This window comes from Ornithodoros turicata, chromosome 7, assembly GCF_037126465.1.
Source record: "Ornithodoros turicata isolate Travis chromosome 7, ASM3712646v1, whole genome shotgun sequence".
Classification (NCBI taxonomy): Eukaryota; Metazoa; Arthropoda; class Arachnida; order Ixodida; family Argasidae; genus Ornithodoros; species Ornithodoros turicata.
The window spans coordinates 55,589,933-55,614,377 of NC_088207.1; the positions used below are offsets into that span (position 1 = coordinate 55,589,933).

The 24,445-nt window shown below is 46.5% G+C and overlaps 1 protein-coding gene across 5 annotated transcripts in view; it reads right to left on the reverse strand.

Moving 5' to 3' along the window:
* Window positions 1-24,445, reverse strand: part of LOC135401631 (synaptotagmin 1-like) — a 64,274-nt gene that overhangs the window by 35,003 nt on the left and 4,826 nt on the right. For 2 of the 5 annotated variants that reach the window (XM_064634139.1, XM_064634135.1), the window contains exon 1: window positions 16,125-16,301. The exons of 1 other annotated variant lie outside the window; for it this stretch is intronic. The gene's annotated coding sequence lies outside the window, so the exon portion shown is untranslated. Of the gene's footprint in view, window positions 1-1,586; window positions 1,650-16,124; window positions 16,302-24,445 lie in introns of those variants that run through there. 2 more of the 5 variants (XM_064634136.1, XM_064634137.1) reach the window with 2 other exon arrangements.

Consider the following 24,445-nt stretch of genomic DNA (forward strand, 5'->3'; position numbering starts at 1 on the left):
CAGGCGGGAACTAGCCCACATCGGAATGTGCGCATTAAAATCACCCCATAACGGGTGACCCTGCGCTCAGAGAACCAGTCAGTAGAACTGGTGTCTTGCATGCAGCTGCTGGGACAGAAACCTATGGAGTACGGTTTGATGCGAGGGTTCAGAGAAGCCTGCAGCGTCACAACTTGAGAGGATAAGTTCTCTTTCCCATGCACTGGTGAGGAGCTGGCTTGATCGTGTCCGTTTGTATCTTTCTCTTGGTTCTGGAACAAACCTAGATGCTTTGTCATGAAAGCAATTCATTACGCCGCGCAGCCACTGCACTCATGCACTCCCCGAGGGAACGCGGTCGATCCATAGCATGCTTCGCAGAAACTTTGCCTGTGGCATGTTGTCTGCATGTCAAGAAATCTCCTGCAGTTGCGTTGGCTCAGTATATTCATCAGAGTTGCGGAGTTGCCATTCCGGAGTTGGAATGATTCCGGAATGATTCCAGATTTATCAAAGCGTGGAATGGAATTGGAATGGAATGGCAGAAACTGCCGTATACAGTGAACCCCCGTTATTATGACCATGGTCGTTCCCGAAAGATTTGGTCATAATGTGGAATTGTCATATTAACGGGGGGGATTTGCAGAGGTTTCACTGCATTGTTCCCCAGGAGTATGGTCGTAAAGCGCGTATGTCAGATTATCGGGGGTCATATTAACGAGAGTTCACTGTATAGGGATGGAATGGGAATGGAGTTAGGCATTTTTCTGCCAGGAATGGAATTGGGCTGGAATGGTCTGGGTGCCCCGGTGGTAGGTTTGGTTTCAACCCTGTGGTTTCTGTTCCCTTCTGCCCCGAAATAACTTCGTCTTCGTGCTTTTTTCCGTGCTGGGTAATGTCAGTCTCCTCTACAGCACTGCTGGGCTGGCCACCACGGTTACCGGACCTGTTTCTTTTATTGATGGAATTAAAGGAATGGAACAGGGTTGCCAAGCCATTCCAGGTGGGCACGCTATTTTTCGAAAATTGCGTTAGTACCTAAACTCGACCCAAAGCGAACAAGCGCCACCCTCACGTGGTGCAAGTTGCTGCGAGGTTGGGGGTGGGGGGTGAGGTTGGGTAGACGGGCGGTCAGCCTCCCTATAGGCTGGCGGCACGTGGCTCGGGGGAGAGGGAAAAGGGACGGAGGGAGTGGAAAGGGGAAGACCGTTAAATTATTTCCTGGTAAGCAGCATGTCTTCCCATAGCCGTCCTCGTGGATCGACGAGAGGGCCACAGAAAAGGGACATCGTTTCATGTATGATAACTTCAAACGGAGATACCTGGGGGACAAATATTTTTCCGAATTAAATCAATTCCGTCCACGAAGCGCAGCTGTATATCGCCGGGTTGTGTTTCAAGGACAACACGCTCGCGTTTTGGGTTTGCGGTGGGGAAACCCTATTCTTAAAAGTACCTCGCGTTGCCCTCGTTTTTCGTCCGCCCCCATTATTGGGTACTCTATAAAACTGCGCCCGTGATTCTAAAACTGCCTAATACCACACGAAGGTGCGACAAGAAGTTGAAAGGCCAAACCCGACAGATAGAATACATGGATCAACACTTACGTAATTGCGACATCCGCAGAGAGCAACATGCCGCCGTGCGAGCCAAGAAACATTTGACGCACACACGAAGGCTGCCATCTGGGGGGTTGCTGCCTCTAGCGCAACCTCTACACGCTTTTCTAAATTGCTTTTCCCGAAGATCGGTAAGAAGTATAAGCGTAGCATCTTGTTAATAATAACAACAACAATCCTCGATTTGGTTTGCTGCTGTGGGACTTTTGGAGCCAGCTACTCCGAATGACTTATGTAAGTTATTATAATCGTTAAGATTAGATTAGACCAGATACAAACGGGAAAGAAACATGCAGGTGTTACATCCGACGTGGCCAGGAGTGGCTAGCTCAATTTTTTGTAGCATGGGACCGAGGCATCAAGAGCAAAAAAGAAACGAAAAAAAATAAAGAAAAGAAGTTATCGACAACAAATTTCGAAAAGAAGGCAACAAAAAAAAAAAAAAAAAGAAAGAAGAAAGAGAAAGCGAAATAAATGAATGGAGAGATCAAAACCTGAAAAGAAAACACAGCAGGACACGAAAAATTACAGAAAAGAAAATGGGGAATTAAAATGTAAAAGCCGCGATGTCCATAAGTGGTGAGCTGGACACTGGACTGAAGGCGATGACGCCCCTCGCTCGTGTGGAAATTCTCCGCTGGTGTCGCTGCTGCTAACACCGATAAGGGCAGGAAATATGTGACCGCTACTTCCGTCATACGAGTGCAGTATAGTGATTACAAATTATACGGGCGGTTCCTTATGCGGTGAGACGCAAGGGGGATACTTTTTATTCAGTAGAGAAGAAGGAAACTCAAGGAAGAATTATCTTTCTTTTTCGCGGTGCGACGTTTCATCTTTCCACACGCAGCAGATCCATACTTGAAACCCCATGAGGATTTATTTTTGGCAGACACGGCTTTTGCTCTCCGTCACGGATATTCCCTAGGTTGCAGGTTCGAACCAAGGCGAGGAATTTTGTCAGTTTGGCACGTCGTCCTCTGCGAAGCACCGGTTGCGTGCATGCGCAGATGTCAGTACACTCTAAGGAGGAAAAAAAAGGAGTAAAACAGGGAGTAATTGCAGCTTCTACTCCCTTAGTCTGCCAATTGCTCCCCATTTTAGTCCCCTAACCCGACATTTAGTCCCGACATTTACTCCCCAGGACTGGAAATTGTCACTGAACTTCGCGAATGGTCTCCTGAATGCAACAGTCTACGTAAATATGTGCCCTTGGTCAATTTGAACAGCATAAGGCTGTATAACTCAGCCAACGTAGCAATTTTCCAGCCACACAGAGTAAGAAACAGTTAGCGCATCTTTCTTCGCAAATTGTGCCCTACGTATGGCGCAAGATTTTATATCACTCGATATATCACGGTTGACGGTTTGCTTCAAAGTATTTTCATGCATGCACACGAATTATGTACTTGGAACTCTTACAACAGCGCGTGAAATGCTGTCTCCACTCTGTGAGATTCATTTACTCTCGTACATTTACTCCCGAAGTGGACTATTTTTGTGGCAATGCATTTAGCCCCCAAAACGAGTAAAAGTACTCCTTTTTTTTATTAGAGTGTACAGGGATCTAAAAAAATGAACTCAGGTGGATGGTTGGTTGTATCATCGATATGGCGTCCTTGGCCGACTTCATAGGGCAACCCATATGGGCGCAGACAGAGCCGTTGTTCACCATCATATCGTTGGACGGCGGTTTAATGTTCAAAACTATTATCATTATTATTACTGCCTCGAGAAAGTTTCGTAACCCAAGCCACACACCAGCACGCGATTCTCAAAGCTTGGCTCAGCAGATCCTATAAGGGGGTGTCTTTAAAGAGCAGTGGAAGGAAAATCGATCTCAAACCTTCCTACCAGCTTTCTGAGACGTCACCTGGGCTTCCGGCAGACCTTCAAGATGGACGTCGACACAGTTCACTCTGATGTCGACCCGGGACGAGTACTATCCCCAGCTCTTCCTGCTCTTGATTGATTGATTGAAAGAAAGAAAAAAATGGGGATTGTAGCCCTCATCACGAGGGCCGGCTACCCCAGATCACCTAAGGAAAGGAATTCCAGACACATCCACCATCACCCACTGGAGATGTCGCGAAGCGGCGACGAACGCCACAGACAGGTCATAGCCCATCTAACAGCTTGGTGTCCTGGTTCTTCCTGCTCTTCATTTGGCCCCCTCTGTTCATAGCCCCAACTGATTTGCGGTGCTAAACTACAAACATGAAATAAGAAAAACCAACTCCCAGCATTTAATCCAGATCAAGATCCATCGCAATACCTATGGGGGCCTGCGACCTATTTGCAGTGGAACTCGCGGTCTTGGAAGAAACACAAAAAGAACGTCTTCCCCGGAACCTTCTCCCATCAGAGCCAGGCCCGTATTCTCCGGCGCACCGTAGCCCTCTCGAGTAAAGCCTCCGTGTCGTCATCAGTGACGACAGTCTGACGTCATCCCTGGTTACCGGGGCAATCGAAGACGCGTCCCACAGCGGGACGAGGGGAGACCAGGGGTCGATAGGGCTGAATAGCCGCATCTGGGTATACGTCAATGCTCTCCCAGATTTATATTGTTTCACTGGAACATTTTCTAGGTCAAGTTGACAACAAATCCTCGCGCAAATAAACGTTCTGGCCTTTCAATCTGAATTCTGCGAAAGATTTGGTAAGCTTTTCTGCTCCGCTTTTTAACAGTTAACCCATTTCGATAATGATAATAATAATAAAAGACTGTTCCATTTCACGTGCATCCCCGAACTGCAGTCGAGAAATCGTTTCAGCAGCTTACTGGAACAAATGCCAACTTGAATGGGATATATGGAGTAATATAAGATGGCACACAGTGCAGAATTCAATCATGTTGTTGCGCTCTTTCTTGTTACTACTTCGCAGCAAACATATGGCGAACTCTGCCGGACGTTGTAGTGCAGAAAATCTGCACTTGGCTGCACACTGGCTTGAGTGTTGCACGTTATGCTGGTTGTTTGAATGGTGGCTCTGATTGGCCGTTCCGTTCGGTCTTCTTTCGTCCCTATCTCATATAATACTCAGGACAACTTAGTCACATTCCCACTCCTTCTTTCGCACGTAACTAGGTTAGAAAACTAAATTTTAAAATGTGGAAGAAAATGCGGAATTGTTATTTACTATTATCAATATTATCGCACACACGTCTGTTAGTGCTCAACGTGGTGAAATTGCAAGTTGACGGAAGCAGATAAGGAGGAAAACGATGACGGTATTAATTAAAACGCATCTGGTGAACATAGTTCAAACAGAGATTGCCCTGCTTGTCGAATCGCGCAGTGAATTCAGTATTTGTGGACTTTTGATTACACAGAGCGCCATTCAACTTCTCTTCGAGATCTGCGCAGAAAAGAAGATAAGATTCGCAGCAAACGACATCACGGTATACGGATGGATATTTAAGGAAGGAAGAACATGGTCATACTTATTCAGTGGAAATTCTTTTTGTGAATAAACTGTTGGAAGTAGCGCTTGTCTCTCGTCGTCTCTCCGCTGTCCTTGTGTCGCGCTGTGCGCTTCTCTGCTACCGTGGATTATTCCTCTTCTGAAGAACATGAAGAACACGGAGAAGGGAGTTCCTTAAATATGATTATTCCATAACATTTAAAGCGACTACTTAAGGTGTTGGTCCCACCCAGAGTCAAAGGTTGGCCGTCCAACCACGATTATAAGTGGCTTCAGAGTAAAGTTTGAATCATTTGTTTTGTTGTCTTCGTTAGTGGACTATACCTGGTGTTTCAGTTAAATCCCCGGGCTAAATAATTCGCGAACGGGTGCACCAATCCACGAACTTTCTTTTTTACAAGTATCTGTCCGATACCACCTACAAGCTGCACACCGTGTGAATGAGTGGGAGGCGCTCATTATTAAAATAAAAATGCAAATGAGTTTCGTCAAAAAGCGCATCTTCTAAAGCAGGGCGCTGTCGGCATTAAAATGGGTACTACCCCTTTTGGGACCTTCAGTGGACACCTTTTAGAGAAAAATCTGCCACCGAAGCGGGTCATTTGTTGCAGTAATTAATTGGTTTCGGTTTACGTATTTTTGTCGCGGCTGGTCGCGGCGAAGCGCAAAAGGGCGCATTTCATTGGTGTAATTCATTGGTGTAATTCATTAATGTAAGGACGTAATTTATTGATGGATAAGGGAGTGAAAGAGCGTCCTTTTGCGCTGCGCCGCGACCAGCCGCGACAAAAATACGTAAACCGAAACCAATTAATTACTGCAACAAATGACCCGCTTCGGTGGCAGATTTTTTCTCTAAAAGGTGTCCATTGAAGGTCTCAAAAGGGGTAGTACCCATTTTAATGCCGACAGCGCCCTGCTTCAGAAGTTACGCTTTTTTTACGAAATTCATTTGCATTTTTATTTTAATAATGAGCGCCTCCCACTCATTCACACGGTGTGCAGCTTGTAGGTGGTATCGGACAGATACTTGTAAAAAAGAAAGTTCGTGGATTGGTGCACCCGTTCGCGAATTATTTAGCCCGGGGATTTAACTGAAACACCCTGTATACTGTGCTCTTATGCTTTTTCTTTCAACGCTCTTTCTGTCGCACCATTTAAGTAGGCCACGTGCTGTTTATGGGCAACTTAATAAAATGAAACGAACGTTCAGAGCGCAGTTGGAGGTTTCTAAACCTTGAACAGAAACTCTGTAGTCGGCATTCAGTCCATAAAGCCCTGCAGCAGTGTTTTCCATGGTTCCGGCGTCTGGGTCCATCCTGTAAAGCTTCCGCGCGGCTAGCATTAACCGCGACTATCGGTTTATTGCCCCTTTTGAACATTTTCGTGTCATTCAAGTATCGTTTAATAGATGCAGATGTCTGGTTGACGCATCAAATATAGCCACTAAAAGAAATGCTTTTCTTCCACTAGATGGTTATTCCACACTTCTTCTTTGAAGTAATTTCCTACTATATGCCGAATCTCCTATATCTTTCGCCTATGTGTTCCATATAACGGGGTTCGATTGTTGCACGCTCTTAGATTATTGTCCCTAACGGTCGATTCACACGATACAACTTTTGCTGCAACTTCGTTCCCGCAACGGTTGCAGACAGTAGGCTTCTTTCACAGGTGAGTAACACGCAGCGTCGTATAGTTTTGAACAAACTCGTGAGATGGCGCGAGAAAATGCAATCACCATCACCCCCGTCCAATCGCACGAGGACGAGAACTGAAAATATGGTTTCTTTGTAAGTGCAGTACTGGACAGCTGTTTCGGCCTTATTGGGCCATCGTTAGCAATACGCAGGCGTTTGAGCGGGCGGCGTCAGAAGGTCATGTAACACGTGCAGCCAAAGAGCTCCGGCTATTTTTTTTTTTCCCTCGAGAATATCGTTGACGTATTCAAGAACGCATTATTGTGAAATATTTTACACGAACCGCGCCGGGGAATATTTTATGCTGCTGACGCCGCCTTCGTAACCCGCGCTAGCTGTGCCGCGAAATTCACGTCTCCGAAATAACGCCACGACAGTCTGTCATTGCAATTGGATGCCTTCTTGGAGGAGGAGCCAAGTGATGGACAGATTTCACCTGAAGGTTGCCAGAGGAATCGTTCGTGGGGCGATACGTGCTGGCAACTCTTATCAACCGGATTGCGCAACCCGTTCACACGCCTCATCCAGTTGCTAAACTAAACTAAAACTAAATTTGCATTGTGCGAATAGACCCTAGTGATTCGTTCGTATGTGATACTTGCCGCACGTTCCGTGTAGACACATTACTACTGCGCAGCTAAAAAATGAGTACAAAAAAAATGCGTTTCAAAACACGCATTACTGCCACTCATGAACAATGCGGTACATCAACTGGAAGTTTGTAAAAAATCATAAAATAACCAGCCAAACTGTATGGCGTTTGGCAAGATCCTGCACATAGCGTGAATAAAGCATTATATGTTATCCAACATTAAATAACTGTTTATTCGCTTCCGCTGTCAAATCGGCGACCGAGAAAAAAAAAAAAAAAAAAGAAGAAGCGTTGTTTGACTTTTTGTCCAAGACGTGTTACGGGAACGATCAACCATTTGTCGAATGTTTGCCTTCTCGAGGAGAAAGAAGCACTTTCACTGAGTTGTCAGATTTATCATCCATGGATATATTGACCGTATTATCTATACAGAAAAAGCACCATTCTGTCCGTTTGTTACCACAAATGACGGACCGGACACGTATTTATTCTCTCAATGCCTTCTGGCCCTTCACCACGCTTTAGTTCGTGGCACACTTGTGTACAGCCTCCCTGACCTGAATGGCGTTTCCCAGACTCTTAGAACAGCGACTTCGGTGTATACTTGCGCGGAGCCTGAGGAGCCTGAGGTCTTGGTGTTCCGAGAGCCGCGGAAACTCGAATGGTGATAGCCAGAGCCCGCGAGTTACCGATAGAAATACTATGGCAGATGGAAATCATTCGCCATTACATGTGCCTCACCGTCGTCATCTCCTTCTAGCAAAAATCTGTCGGCGAAGCCAAAGTGCTGTCTTCAAGTGTCTCATGGAAGTCAAGCCCAATCTTCCTCCGTTCATAATCCGCCCAACCGTTCTCACAACCCCTCCGTGGTCGCTTCCGCACCCATCTAACCGTATCCCTATCCCCTATCCAGTGGCGTAGCCAGACCTCCAAGGTAGGGGGGGCTCAATAGGAAAACTCGCTTCCCCCCCCCGCTGATTATGCGTCGACAACACACACACATACTTGTGCACACTGCAAACTGAGGATTTAAAAAAGGAACGAAAATAGTTGATAAGTTCACAGTACGATTACATGTATGGGCTGTCATGACCAATGAGGTGGTGTCACGAGATTGGAAGTATTTTGAAAAGCTCATACCTTGAAAACCATTCAAGAGTGCTTCTTAGATAGACGCCATGAACTGCAAGAACTTTCGCGATCTCACACTGGTCCCCCCCACATATATTATGTTCTCGGATTTGCACGATTTGTGTGGGTCGGTCCGTGGCAGGTAGGGGGGGGCTCGAGCCCCCCCTAGCCCCCCCGTGGCTACGCCACTGCCCCTATCCCATCCCTATCTGTCCCTATCCTCAAGGTTCCAAAGCATCAAGTGCCACCTTTAGTTCTTCAACAGTTGGCAGCGGACATGATGCACCTTAAATATCCTGACCACACTGCCGTCTCCACTGATGGATCTACCACAAGGGAGTGTTCGTCGTGTGCTTTTGTCGTCCCATCTGATGGACTCCCACGTGGACATCATCTCTCACATCGTACGTCATCAACATCGGCGGAGCTGTATGCCATTCTACTCTCTCTCTGCAGCAGATATCCTAAGTTCCTCCGCGTGACTGGGTGGTCTACACCAACAACAACAACTTTATTTTCGACCTTGGAGAGTGGGGAGTTTCATCGCCACAGGCGATACTCTACCCCATTGCTGGATGGAATGGGGGGAACGAGCCCCTTCACAATAACGATCGAAGTCCGATGGTGTCCAGAAATGTCAGAAGAGCTTTGAGCGCAGAACGTTGCTGGGCTGGATTGGGCCAGGGACCAAGCAATTTCGATAGGGAGAAAGGGCGAGAGTCCAGCTGACGAAGAGACTCGGAGAGTGTGGTTCGGGAAGGGTCGTAGTGAGGGCAATGAAGAAGAATGTGCTCCAGATCCTCAAGAGCACCACAGTGGCAGCAGGTGGGAGAGTCAACTTGCCTCAAGCGGTAACGCCACTGAGCTGTAAAGGCCACATCGAGGCGCATTCGGAGGATTAATGCAGCATCTTGACGTGGTCTACACCGATTCACGGGCTGCTCTGCAATCTGTGGGAACCATGGGACTTCGTGGGTCGCTGGCCCTCATCGTAGTAGACATTCTCCACCGAGTTCAGCGTCTACATGATGAAGGTCATCATATATCTCTGCAGTGGATTCCTGGTCACTACGGCTTAACAGGCAATGAAGAGGCTGACAGAGTAGCAACGGCTGCCCATGAGTCCCCGTCAGCCGTGCCCATTGTGCTGTCGAGAGGTGACCGAAGGACCCTACTAACTGCGTGGTTTTAATCTGACTCTGCAGTAATGGTGCTGGGACATCACGGTTGAATTTCTCTCACGTATTCGGTAGGCCCAAATTTGTCGTTTTCTTTCCATGCGCGTTTATTACGCTATTTTACCTCCCTCCTTCGTAGACCCCGCCTCAAGGCGGCTTTCAGCCCACATTCAAGTGCATGATCAGATGCTGTGACACAAGCCTCTGCTCCACCTGCGGTGTCGTGGTGAACATTCAGCACATTCTTACGGAATGTGCACTCTACTGCCCGCAAAGGCGGATACTGTGTGATGAGTTTGCCCGTATCAGCAAGAGGCCGCTCAACTTAGCTGCACTCATTGGCCCCTATGAAGATCCTGTGCTCCATCGTCGGGTTCTTCACCTGTTCATGGACTTTCTGTCGTCCACTAGATTGCTCCAGACACTTTAGTTCTTTTTGTTGTATTTTCATCCTTCCTTCCTCATCTTCCACGTGCAATAGGGTAGGATACCGCACAACTGCGGTGAAACACCCCATCTCATTGTCATCATCATCTATTATTATTGTTGTTGTTCTCTCAATGCGACTATGAGTCTGTCTGCCATGCATCATATACAGGGGTCTGTACGGAAGATCCTTCTGCCTGAGTGCATCGAACTCGGACATCGAATTTCAGCGAGGGTCAACTTGCTACGGCTTCAACTTTTCCAAGCAGTTCCCACCACAAGCTTTGTATTACCAGCGGAAGATTGAAATCACTCAAAATATAGTGGCTATTTGATTTGGTATTACAAAATAACGTCAGTCCAAAACTCAATGCGCAATAAAATTAGGTGCCGTCGGGGAACGATGTGTGTTCCTAGTACGTACTTTTTTAAGGAACCGGCAAGCCTTCGCAAGTTAGGATTTCGCGAGACGTCATCTAGATCACGTGTTGTGTTCACACTCGCGATCTGTGACGTCATTTGCGCAGAAACAGGCGTTTTGTACTCCTGCGGATCCCGGCTAAATTTCGGCTTTTCTGACAACGAACGGTTGGCGACACGGTGTGAAAAGTACAGGACGGTATATGCTACTAATCCGAAACCGAAACCGCCGCCGGGTCGTCCACGACACATGACGAACACGTTAGCTGCTAACCCAGCTGACCACATATCCCACAGCCGGGAACAGCCACCGAGTAACATTAAAACTCCTGCTTGGAAATCCCAAGGAGCCTTCCGATCTGTGAGACTACAGAAAATATTTTTTTTCTTCCGGTGATCTTCATCAGTATGTTGACTGATAGTGAAAAGGAAAAAAAAAAAAAAATGAAGAGAGATAACTAGATAACCACTACTCCAGACCAGAACACAATAGTTACCATGAAGGAATATATGTAGATGCATCAATGGGTCTAATATCTTCAGTTTTTCTTCTTATTTTTTTCAATCAATAGATCAATCAATCAATCAATCTCATCAATGGGTATAGGAGATCGGAGGTCGTGCAAGTGGTTACTTCGTGGTGACAGCTGTAAAAAGATCTTGATCTCGTAGCGGGCTCCACATTTAAAACTCCCAGAACTAAAAAGTGTACGTGATTCCGAACGTTAATCCTGACGTCTGTCCTGCTGGTGTTATTCGTTCGAATCGCTTATGCGATATCGTTACGTATAGTCATGGAGCTTTCTCAATTTGAAAACCATTTGATATGAGCGTGCGACATTTAATTCGCCACCGGACGAATTCTGTTACTCTATTATGTCCCACTTCCCGGCACATACAAACACACAAAACGACTTCATAGCTACATCAACAACCCCCCCTCCCCCCCCTTCCCCATGCATATACGCTTCCCCGAACTGTATCCTGCACGGATGTACACAGAAACGCGATAACGCAACAAAACACAAAACAAGGAACAAGGAGACGCCTTGCAGACGAGCCTGTTGTGTAAGTCTCCGTAGCACAACATTACATATACCGAACTTTCTATTGTCCAAGCGCTCGAAAGCAGACTTAAGTTGGGCCTTTTGGGCTGCATGAGGATATGCTCAGTGATGAAGAAGATGAAGATGAAAGATGAAAGTCACTGAAAAGGTTAGCCAGATGTAGGACTCGAATTCTCAGTGTTTTCGACCATTGCACCCACTGAACCGTTTGCAGAATTAACCCTTCCGACTTTATCGAGAAACTGTCGACCACGCGAGACGTTCAGGCGAAAACGGTGCAAAAGAGTCTGAACATGAATTTTAAATCAAATTGGAAACAAAACAAAATATATTGTGTCATACCTGCAACATTGGCGAGGCAAGAATTGTTAAAACAGATTTCATTGCCTTCCCCGAGCTACAGGTAACATAATATGCTTGGTTGACATAAAGCAAATATCTTGTGGTTGGATTGGAGGGGGGGGGGATATTTTTAATGGAGAAAAAAACAAAAACAAAAGGAAACTCGCGGTTGGGATAAGGCTTATTCCTGCGTACAAGGTGAGCTCAGGCGGACTACTGCCGGTTGCATGATGGAATGGAAATAAGGTGAAAGACGTTTCCTGTTACAAATCAATCAATCAATCAATCCCGTTCCCTGTTTGTTGAGACGAATTCAACACCGTGTCGAATACAGTCGATAACAACCGTAGCGACCAGTCGGTATTAAACGCATTAATCTTGCGCTGTCCACACAATTAGTTTTCTTTTTTTTTAAAAAAAAACAATCAATCACTTCGCTCCATTTGTGGAAGCTATACAAGAGATACATGAGGATGATAACAATGACACGAAGCGTTTCTCAAGCGGAGTTGCACTACATATAGAATCTATTTATTTGGACAGGAAAAGTCAGCCAGAAAGGAAGGCTTGCTATTCCTTATTAAATGATGAATGCTTTTCTTGAGCAACATGTTCGAAAATCATTTGAGAAAATGATTCTTTTTAGAGGTCTCCATTTTAAACGTGTGCCACATTTGTATTTGACGATTTTCTCGCCATCGTCATTCGTGGAATTTCGCATCTATGTTTTACGGAACTCTTTTTTTTTATTATGTCGTGTTAAGTTGTTGCTATGACTGTTGAGTAGTGGACACAGGACTGCCCGCGTTTCAAGTAGTCAATACAAGTGTTTCACAATGGGGACTGTATTACGGGGTTCGCCCTCAACACCCCCGTTTCTATACGTAATTATGTGAAATTGAAAATAAAGGAATCTGAAATTGAATCCGAAAAATAGAACGGCTTTCGTCGAGGATAATCTACCGTTCTGCTATCTCACTTTTGAACGGAAGCCCTTAATTAAAGAGTTAATAACTTTTAGGTAATTAGTCGTCCAATAGTTACATACATCACTTCGAGAGGACGTCCGACTATAACTCAACTGCAGAAAATGCATCCGTGCTGTTCTCATACCTTTTTTTCTTTTTTTTTATAAAGCTGTTGCGGATAAAAAGACACCCTTTATAAGTAACAATCCCGTGCATTGTGACACATTATTAATGTTCTAGTTAATCGCAAGGTTCCGTCTCTGTTCCTATTATTATTTTTTATATTACTTTAGGAGCGTATGAACAAAAATGCCATACCACATCTTTTTTCACGTTAGGTTACGCACGTACACATGACGCGTGTTATCTTAAATATGTGTTTTATTTTTTCTTCAAAGTTCCATAAGAATCCTCATCACCAAATAGTTGTTTTTCTGTTGTGTGGACGGCAGATTCCAACGTGCTCACTGCGCCATTGCTCAAGAGAAAACTTTCGTGACCAAGACATGCACAGGACCAACATCGACATGCACCGATTCGCAGTTCTGTTTATGGCACAGGACTGGCGTTATATGCCCAACCGACTTTATGAGTGGATTGCCTCTCATCATATTGCGGCGGCCAGAATTCGGTTTTGATCCAATCCAACCCGACTTATTTTTGTGACTGTACGCAGATAAGTATCTAAAATACAAAAATAACTGTATAGATTGTTAAGGTTATTTGTTTAGGCACACAGAAAATACGAATTTGATATTTATCTTGAACAGCAACCGGAATTCCTACGAAAAGAACGGCCTCTTCACCCACTAAAGGATAAAGGCCTGGTAGTTGGCATATGTCCATGCTTATTTTGCACGACGGGTACAAAAGACGAGACGAGGACCAGTGCATTAATCACCCTGATTTAGAAAAAAAAAAGAAAGCGAAGGAGAAAAACTTTGAGCGAACAAAAGTTAGGACATCTCTCGTGCACCGCTCCTTAAAGTGGGCTTCGCCGAATGAAGACTCACACTGCGGCGAAGCGAGCTTCGTGTTTTGCCGCCGTTGCAGATATTTGCGGGGCAAAGGTGCTTACGTGGAGTACAGGCTTAAACCGTTTCTCTCAAATCTTGCCGCAAACACAGCCGATGAACAATTGCTTCCGCATTGTTATTTTCCCCGTAGGAGCATCGTCTCACAGCATCGTCTCTCAGGGGGCGGATCCCTTTGAAGTGGATGGGAGGGTCCGTTTCTAGGACATACACACTGCTTGAGATCAATCCAAGCCCTATACATGACAGATGAAAAAGAAGGGACGACCTCCCCCTGGTCAAACTTACGACCCTTCAAACTGTACGCGACATTATTTTTTTGTCTGATTGATAGAAAGCTAGAAAGACTATAACCTCACTAGTACATTGAAAGTAAGAAAAAAGGTAATAACCAAACGAGACAAAATGCAAATGAAAACGAGCTAATTGAAAGAGAGTTCACGTCGACACTTTGCGACGTCTTTCTATTGATAGCGTGCTCCGATTGAGGTCCTTCTTTCATTGGGTATACAGCAGGGTGTCGAACCGAACCCGAACCCGAACCGAAAACCGTACCCGAACCGTTATTTTTGCCGGAACCGAACCCGAACCCGAACCGAAATTTTCATGACACTGTTGAACCCGAACCGGAGCAGAACCGTAAAAAATAATAGCGGTAACCGGTTCGCAACAAAACGGTTCGGACATAAAAGAAGTCAGCATAAGAGTTCCTCTCTATCCCCGAACGAAGACACATTGGTATCATCATCACGCCCCTATATCATAAATTTCAGAAATGTTCACCTAGCAGTCAGACGACGACGTATAGTAAGTATACTTTCAGCGTCTTTTTGACATGTTGAAGCGCAGTTGTCCTTGTGAGTGCCGCGGCTAGCGCCCCACGCACGCGGTGCGGCGTCTACTCTTCAGAGACCAGGTGCCACGCGGACGAATGAAACACGAATGGAGTAGGCCAGTTATATAGCTCTACAGGACGAATATGTGATCAAATAAGCGCCCAAGATTTCCCTTTACACGTGAGCAGCACAAATTAAACAAGTCAGGAACATGAGAAGTGGAGAAGGAGCGTACGCAGAACGGTGCCTGTTTGATTGGTCGTGCTTTGAAAAGTAAATGTGGCTCTGCTTATTGGTAGCGCAGTTGTGTCGTCGTGACACATTGCCGTTGTGTTGTGGATTAACAAGTACACTGCTGTGAGGTCGGACAGAGTAAGGCTTGCAGGCTTATTTTCGACATGCTTCAGTACGGTTTCAGATCGATTCACGCTGCGAAGGCAGTGTGCCGGCAAGTACTGTCGTCTATGTTACGCTGTCCATCTTATTAGGCTTCCTTTAAGTGTATCTTGCTGGCACTGTGAGTGTGAAAAGAGATATTTTGGGAACAGAAAGTAGCAGGACTACACCGCTTCAACAGCGTGAACTATAGTTGCAATAAGTGTTCATCCATTTCTCATTTCTCTCACTAAAGGGCTACCTCACCGCTAGAGACGTCAATGCAGACAACAGCAGTATGCTATTAGCCACGCATTTCCTGATAAAAGCAGTTTTATGGAACATATATAACGGAAGCGTTGAACCGGTTCGCGAACCGGTTCGGGGCTGCGAACCGGTTTGCGAACCGGTTCGATTTCTGGCCTGGCCGAACCGGAACTGAACCGGAACGAAATCAAAACAACGCGAACCCGAACCCGAACCGAACCCGTATTTTTTGCGGTTCGACACCCTGGTATACAGAGCCGTCTGCCATGCGCAAGCCTAACTCAAACTCCGCGTAAATGGTCCGGACCCTTCACTGTGAATGGGCAATGTCTGCAAATTTGGCATGCATCTCTGCAGAATGGGGTTTTTCGTACTGGAAGCAAATATGACGTCACTTCCGTAAAGAACTCCAGCGATATACTGACTCCATATTTTGCGACTCCGTAAGATCTCTCCCTTCAAATCATCCCCGATGATCTGCGTGAAAACTCAAAAGGAACACATTGATTCTCCTGTCATCAGCGAAGTGGAGACACGCGCAAAAACGAAAGGGAGAGAAAAAAAGAAAACAATCGATCTTCCATTTTTTCCTCGTTTTCCGAAAATATCGATTATTCGAGATAATCAGCACGATTGTCATCCATGGTTTAGGTGTATGTCTCACTATAGGAACACACGGGGACGAGACGGACATACGATATAGATAGAGAAAAACATGCATCCGCAGATGGGAGAAATATGTGAAGGCAGATGAAAGCCCCTACCTTTGAGTTCGAGACGGTTTCGTTTTTGAAGGAGGGTTTCTTCTAAAGTCGAACGTTTTTCGGCGTGTGCAAATGAGCTAAGGCCGATCCTCATGCACGGAAGGTCATCTTGACGTTCGCCAAGTACACCTTAACGGCGACGCGTTTTTTGGGGTCGCAATATGGCAACACCCGAGCTTCCGCTCGATATCACTGTGGATGCCGTGGCGCATCGGTCGCCCCAAGAGAGAGAGAGTACGGACGGCGTCGGGGGATTTTAGGGAAGAAAGGCGGAGCAGCCATGTTGAGGACCTTGTCCTGGCTGCGTCGCGTTCATATTCTGTTAGCGGGTGCTGGTGGCGTTGGTAGGCGTCATGTTAGTCTACTATCTATATGACACATATCTTAAGGTACCGTAAAGCAGCAGACAGGCGGGCAGGTTGTGTTGGCGGCGTAGTTTAACAGCTTGTAAACCCAGCACAACAAGTTGTACATGTGACGAGGAACGCTAAATAATTTTTACTTTGCTAGTAAAATTGTGACAAAAGGGCTCGGGGCGACTTTTGGTCGAAAATAATCCCCAATCTGTCAAGCAACAGTGTGATCTACGTTCACTACTGGCTTGCTGCTCATGATGACTACGTAGCCGTCTTCTTTTGTCTTAGACACAGTGTTGTGCGCATGCAATGTAGTTTTGCCGTCGTACTTGACGAATAATGCGCAATTGGTGGTTCGACAGAGTGTTGCCCGTAATTTTCAATTTTATCTTTTCTAAAAAAACAATGAGCGCAATTGGGACGGAACTTGTAACGTAAGAGGACTGAGGGTTCAGGCTATCGAACAGATAAATTTTCTGAGATTACAGCTCTACTGCTTTACAGTACCTTTAAAAGTTGTTGAGCTAAAAAGCGTAAAGAGAAAGGGAGAAGCATGTGCTCTCCAATAGGCATTGTCAGTAATCTTCAACTCCGTTGCCCGTCTTGAGTGATGAGGGCCTGACTTCGCTCATGTCACACTGCTGCCGAATGTTGCACTTTACCATAGCCTTCCGAACGGCGTCTTGGACTGGTTGCGCCATCTGGGGAATGTGCTCCATATTTGCGTTCCTCATATTCTCGGTGCCTTTGGTTCAATTATTTGCACCAAGCGCTGTTCCGTGAGATAATAGAGACAGATTTTACGCCTACGAACAAAGAAAGCATTCAAACATAACACGTGACAGTTCTTCGTCGTGAGGTTGAATGAGGCATAACAAACTTAATAACGAGAGCGCGAACATGCAACGCATAGAGGCTCATAGATATTGTTATATATATCGCAAGCTCGTAAAATGACACGAGGTAATAGAAGTAAGGATAGGCCAGCGAGGACAGGAAAACCACAAATCTCAAATAGAAGAGCATAAATATCAAAAGGAAAACAGAAATGCTAGGAGTTGGAGTTAGAATCAGAAAAGAAAAACATACCAGAAATGCTAATATGAACGTGCATACGCAGCTTTTTAATCATTAAACGATCCGTTTCTTCGTCCATCTTTCCTAGTTGGAGTAAAACTATGAGTTGTTAGCATGAAATTTTCTGACTTTACAATTTTTAATGTTCTCAAAAAAGTGAGAAAGGTCGTACTACACTGGGTCGTACCGTTCGAAAATAAGCAAGAAAGGAACCATCGAATTCCTATTAGAGTAGATTAAGGAACACTCCTTAATCTTCAATATTGACAAGATCTGCGATCGAAAAAGACGCAAAAGTGGACAGTGTTATGACGCTTTACTTTTCGGCCGTGAGGTGGCGGCAGCGTCATGCCGCAGGGATGCGTTATTTTCCATCCCTCGATTTGTTCGCCGATAAAAGGAGGGTCTATTAACGGATCGCATAGAGTAAGCAAATATTGATAACCCTGTTACCGTTGGACTTTTAATAGGCGTGACGATAACACAGGAGAGAAGGTATCGGGCGGCATGAGGACTGACCTTCTGAGGTCATGTGGGCGGTTGGAAGTACGGATTGGAGGGGGGTGGGGGGGGGGCGTTGAAAAAGTGTGTGTGCGTGGGGGGGGGTGATTATTACTGTTACGTCATAGCAGCTCAACGTATCATTACAGACATGTCATTACAGGTGCAATATCAAGTGTTCCCCTGTAGGTGGTGCACAGGCAAAAAGTTAGGGGAGGGGGGGTCGCGAAACATGTGGGGGCTGCTGGGTGGGGTGTTGGGGCGATGACGTGATGACAACAAATACGTGATGACGATGTAGTGGGATGTTTCGCCGCATAGCGTATGCCACTTGCGGCGCATAATATACGAGCTCAGAAAATCCCAGAGTGCTTAGCGTCGCTTTGAACTGTGGGAGTTTACTAATACGAAAGAAACGGCTGACCTCCAAACTGTTCCGATTCCTTCCCTACCGGTCCATTGTCTGCGATGTGTCAAGGTCAGCGAAAACGAAACTTGAAGGATTATTCTTCGTTCCCCCCACTCAGTAAGCTCCCAGGATGCAATGCGTGCGCAACGAGCACTGGGATTTTCTGAACTCGTCTATTACTAGTACAAATAAGACGTACCACTCCCGTTAAAAAAAAAAAAAAAAAAAAAAACAGGGGCGAGAACGTTATACCATTCGGGATGACGGTTGAGTAAGCGCGTGCTATGTGGTGAAGTTAATTTTTTAGAGTGTATATAAGCCGCCGCTTTCTTTCACGAGGGGTCGTGTTCCGCCCACTATTGGGGTGGTCATTTCGTGGCCACCCTTTTTTTTTACCACACTTCGAGCACACTCTTAAAAATGAACTTCACCGCATAGCACGCTCCTAGCCAACCGTAATCTCGAATGATATCGTTAGCTGCCCTGATTTGTTGAAAACGGGAGGCGTACGCCTTTTTTGTGACACTTATGCTGCTCATAATTATCACAAAAAAGGCGTACGCCTCGCGTTTTCAGCAAATCAAGGCAGATAACGATATCATTCGAGATGATGGTTGGCTAGGAGCGTGCTATGCGGTGAAGTTCGTTTCTAAGAGTGTACTCGACGGAGGATTGTGGGACATTCGGCAGTTACCTTCTGGAAACTTCTGCCGCCACCGAAGAAGGCTTTGGACAATTTTCAATTGCGGGAAAGTTATTTTTTCATTGGTACTTCGAAATTGCCAAGCGAACCTCGCTTTTCTTTTTTTTTTTCCACAGAAATGTGAAGTTCTCACCGGATAACCACACACTCTAAGAACACAACTTCACCGCATAGCACGCTGTGCTCCGACCATTGCCAAGAATGATAAGGTTATCGCTTCTGATTCGAAGAGAGAGGGGGCGTACGCCTTTTTGTGGCAATTTGGATATATGAAAATTTGCCACAAAAAGGCGTACGCCCGCCTCTCTCTTCGAATCAGAAGCGATAACCTTATCATTCTTGGCAATGGTTGGAGCACAGCCTGCTATGGGGTGAAGTTCTGTTTTTAGAGTGCAGACCCAACAAAAACTATGCGCAGCATTGCAACAAATATAGTAGAAAAAAAAAAAAGTGAAAATTGAGCTTAGCCCTGCCTGCTTGATTTTCGCAAAGAAGCGCACGCGAAATGCGCGTCTAGAGGAGGAAGAGTCCCCGCCTTCATTTGTTTTTCCTTCCTCGTGATAAGACAGTTATTTAGTTTTCTTTGTGATAAGACGGTAGTCACCACACTCTTAAAAATGAGGGGGGGGGGGGGTGTCGAGGTAGCTTGCCGTTGTTGGCCGCACTCAAGTGGGCATCGTCACGACTATAGCCAAAAAAAGGAAAAGAAAATGGGAGAAAGGGGAGTTGAGGACTTCAAAGTGATGTAGAGGCAGGATGACCGGTACTGATGGGACGGAAGCACACTGTAGGTGAGAGGTGCACTAGAGTGGTCTCTCCGCTAGGCCCGTTGCTTGAAGAAAGCGCACGAGGCCGCGAGTTTTTGAAAGTCGTTCCGCACAAGAACCTTCGGGGAAGAGGACGTCCGTCAGTATACCAGGCCTGGCGTGGGGAAGATGGGTTTCCCGCATGGCATGGTATGCACGACATTCTGTCAGGATATGCGCAATTGTCTCCGGATGATTACAGTGTCCGCAACTGGAGTCCTCCCTGGAGCCGATCTTGCACAGTTGCGAGTTCGTGAACGCAGATCCTGTGCGTAATCGATGGAGCATTGTCTGCATACCACGGGGAAGATCTTTCGTGGGAAGAAGGGGTCGGTGATTCTGCATGATGTCCTGTATGCCAGGGTGACGCACCTCAACTAGCTGTTTGACGACCATGAGCCTGTCAGTGTCGGCCGGGACTGCTAAGGATGGGCTGCAGCTGTTGTGTGCTGAGGAAGCTAGCTGGTCCGCTCGTTCGTTGCCTCTGATGCCGACATGAGATGGGATCCATTGGAGCGTAAGCTCACCTCCGGTTAGCCTATGCTGGGCACACGATCTCCTTATACATCGGGCCAGAATGCTACCACACATGGGGTTTATCACGTTGTTGAGAGCACTTCTGGAGTCCGTAAGCAAGACGGCCTTAGGTATTCCGGTGACTTGAACCGCAGCAGCTGCGTGTAGCAAGGCCAGGAGTTCGGCCGTCGTAGATGAGATTGGGTAGCGAACTGATTTCCCTTGCCAGGCCTTGTTTATTGACGGGATGTAGTACGCACTGGTAGCACTTTTGGAACGGTGGTCAATGGAGCCATCCGTGAACACCAGGGTATGTGTGTGATAAACGTCGCTGATCAGGTTCTCAGCCGCCATCCTGGCCACTAGGGGGCTGGACTCGCTCTTCTTCCGTAGACCCGGGATGTGAAGCGTTGTTGCGGGCACGAACTCCCGCCACGGCGGCGAAGGTGGACTAGCTGGGAGCCGAGGAAGAGCGCCCCTGTTGGCTAGAGAGCTGGTGGCACTAGCCAGGCGTCCTAGGGATGTGTGTGTCCTCTGTTCGAGGCCGGTGAAGAGGGAATGCTTGCTGATGGATGTTGATGCATCATCCAGAAACTGGAGTCCTTTGAGCTCAGAGTGGACACTAACAGGCTTTTCCTTAGCTTCCAGGTACGTTTGGGTGACGCTAGAGAACGTTGGGAGGCCAAGCGCAGTTCTTATGCCAGCGCGATGAAGGCGCTCAAGGGCCTGCCATTGTGTGGGCGCGAGGTCTACGTATGGCGCCACGTAGAGAATGCGTGACAAGATCAGGGCTTTGTGAAGGGTGAGCAGTGACCGCGCATTGCAGCCCCATGACTTACCGCTGATTCTGCGTAGCAGGTTGAGCGTTTTCTTCCCCTTGCAGATAGTCTCGTTTACTTGCTTAGACCAGCGTAATGTGCTATCGATGGTGACACCAAGATATTTACATGACGCGCATCTTGGGATGGGAGTGTTGTTAATGCTGAGGCTTGGGAAGTCTTTGCCCACGTACTTTCCACGGGGAATGCAGACCATGCATTTTGACTTCTCTGGTGACGCTTCCAGCCCCCTCGCAAGCAGCGCTGCATTGAGCCCGTTCAAGGCAATATCAGCTGTGTCACGAACTTTCTCCTTGTCCGTTCCCACAATGCGGAGGCAGATGTCGTCCGCGTAGATGGTGAGATGAAGGGCGTACGGTGTAGGGCGAATTCCTCGGTGAATCCCTGCCATGATTAGGTTGAATAGTATAGGTGATAGAACACTGCCTTGTGGGACTCCTCGCTCAAACTTCTTCACAGAGCTGATACACCCGCGGACGGAGACGTCAAACGTTCTGTTGGACAGAAAGTCACACAGGTATCCTAGAAGGCGGCCAGTGACTCGAGCTGCTTCGAGCGCAGCGAGACATGCCGAGTGCGTTACCGAGTCGTATGCCTTCTTCACGTCAATGAAGAAAGCGAGAGCAAACTCATTGGACTCTCTCGCTTGCTTCAGGCTAGTAGCCACTTCAGCGATTGCGTCAGACGCGCTCCAGCCCTTCCGGAATGCCGTAATGTGATCTGGGAAGCAATCGCCCTGCTCCAAGACCCAAGCCAGCCTTTTGTGAATTATACGCTCCAATAATTTGCCAACGCACGAGGTTAGGGCAATGGGACGGTAGGAGGACAGCTGGCTCGGTGGCCTCCCCGGCTTTAGGACGGGTATTACTCGAGCATGTTTCCAATCAGATGGGATGCATCCAGAGGTCCAGACGTTGTTATATAGTTGGAGCAGAGCGTCGAGTTGGTCGTCGCCTAGGTTCTTGAGCGCCTGGTTAGGGATCCCGTCCGGGCCAGCTGCACTGCGCCGCTTTAAGCCTTGGATGGCGGACTTCAGCTCGGACATCGTGAGGTCGTCGTCCGCCGGGGAACCATTTGCTCCTGTGCGGCTAGGAAAAAGGCGTTGGGCACTGCAACTTGCGACGCGAGCTAGCTCACTGGCATAGTCTTCGGCTATGTTCTTGGGCTCCCTGTTTGAGGCTACCGATAAAGTGACAAGCGGGTCGACAGGCTCGGGGAGGCTTTCGATCGCTCGCAGGGTATGCCAAACCTTCGTTGTTGGAGTGTGGGCATTGAGGGACTCGCTGAACTGTCTCCATTGGGTCCGCCTTAATTTCAAGGTATACCTTCTATGGGCAGCACAGACATCGACAGCATGTCGATTGATATCATTATCTTCCCTGATTTGTTGAAAACGGGAGGCGTACGCCTTTTTTGTGACACTTATGCTGTTCATAATTGTCACAAAAAAGGCGTACGCCTCCCGTTTTCAACAAATCAAGTCAGATAACGATATCATTCGAGATGATGGTTGGCTAGGAACGTGCTATGAGGTGAAGTTCATTTTTAAGAGTGCAGCGTCATGGTCAACGCTGGGGAAAGAAAGGTAAAACAAGAGGCGGGGGGGGGGGCACTCCCTTAGACGGACATGTGGCGCGCGCCTCTTTGCGAAAATCAAGCAGGCGGCGCAAAAGCGTAATTTTCACTTTTTTTTTTCGACTATTTCCGTTGCGATACTGTGCATAGTTTTTGTATTTCAAAAGATGCGTATAGCCCACAGTGTTGCCGAAGCAATGTTGCGTGTGCTACACTGACGAAATGTCGCAGTTACATTGCTGATGTGGTGTATGGCAAGCAATTTTAATGCAATTCTGCAATAGCATCAGCAACCTTATGTTAACGTTTTAGGATTTTGTGTGAGTGCCTCGTATCAGTGTGTATCTTTGTAGTGTGTATTAGTGTGTATTTCTAGTGTGCATCTGTTTCTCTGAATGTTCTAGTGATATTTATTCACTCGCACCTAGTGTACTAACACACTAATTGTTGGGGATGCGGAACGTACTTTTGTTTGTTTTGGGTTGTTTTGTTTGTTTGTTGTTCTGTTTTGGGAGTAGCAGAACTAGTCAGGAGACAAGTTCAATTTCTCCCTGGTTTTCTTTTAAATAAGCAATCAATCAATCACGTTAACGTTGCTGGACTATCGTTTGTATCAATGTGTCCGCTGTATTTCAAAGGATGCGTAGAGCTAACATTGTAGTTCTGTTGCGGGAGCACACATGGTTCAATGAAGAAACGTCGCAGTTACAAGATGTAATAGAGATGGTACCTCTAGGCAACATCTGAAACATCATCGCAGCAACATTGAAACAAAGATGTTGCTGCAATGTTGCACTTTTTGCACGCAAGTGTTTCAGTAACACAATGGTTGCAACATCTTGCTTTATCTGTGATTCCCACTAATAAAACAAGGAAGGGGTTTTCGGACCTTCCCGTGATGTTCACCAGCGATTTATGAGTTTGTTTTTGACGATGTGTTCAAAAGCTGCATACACAAGTGGAATGTTACCGCAATGCTTCTATTTCAATATTGGTGCAGAATTTCAGATGTTGTATTTTCGAAACATTGCCATTACGATGCTGAGGCAATGTTTCACGTGCTGCAGTGAGAGAACATGACAGTTAGATTGCTGATGCAATGCTATTGAAGCAATATCGTAGCAATGCTAGGGTAACAACACAGCTTCAGTGGGAACTGAAAACTAAAAGTAAATGCAGGCAATATGGCGAAGAAAAAAGAAAATATAAGGTGTACGAGAATGTTTAGTGGTGACCATTGTGGGCAGAATTAACACGGACTGTGAGAGACATTATTTTCTGGGACAACACTGCGGACGCACGATGGGAGACGACTATACAGGGTGTCCCAGAAAACGTGTCATTGAATTATAATAAAAAAACTACACCACCTAGAGTCATGCGGTCAATGGCATTTGTTCTTACTGGGCTTTTGCCACCTCCTCATGTGAATGTCGTGTACCGTAAGTTTAATTATGTAAATTTTTGCGAGCTTAAGTTAAATTTGCCTAGTAAAGGTCACTTTTTTACCCCACCAATGTGAAGAGCGTGTCTAATTTA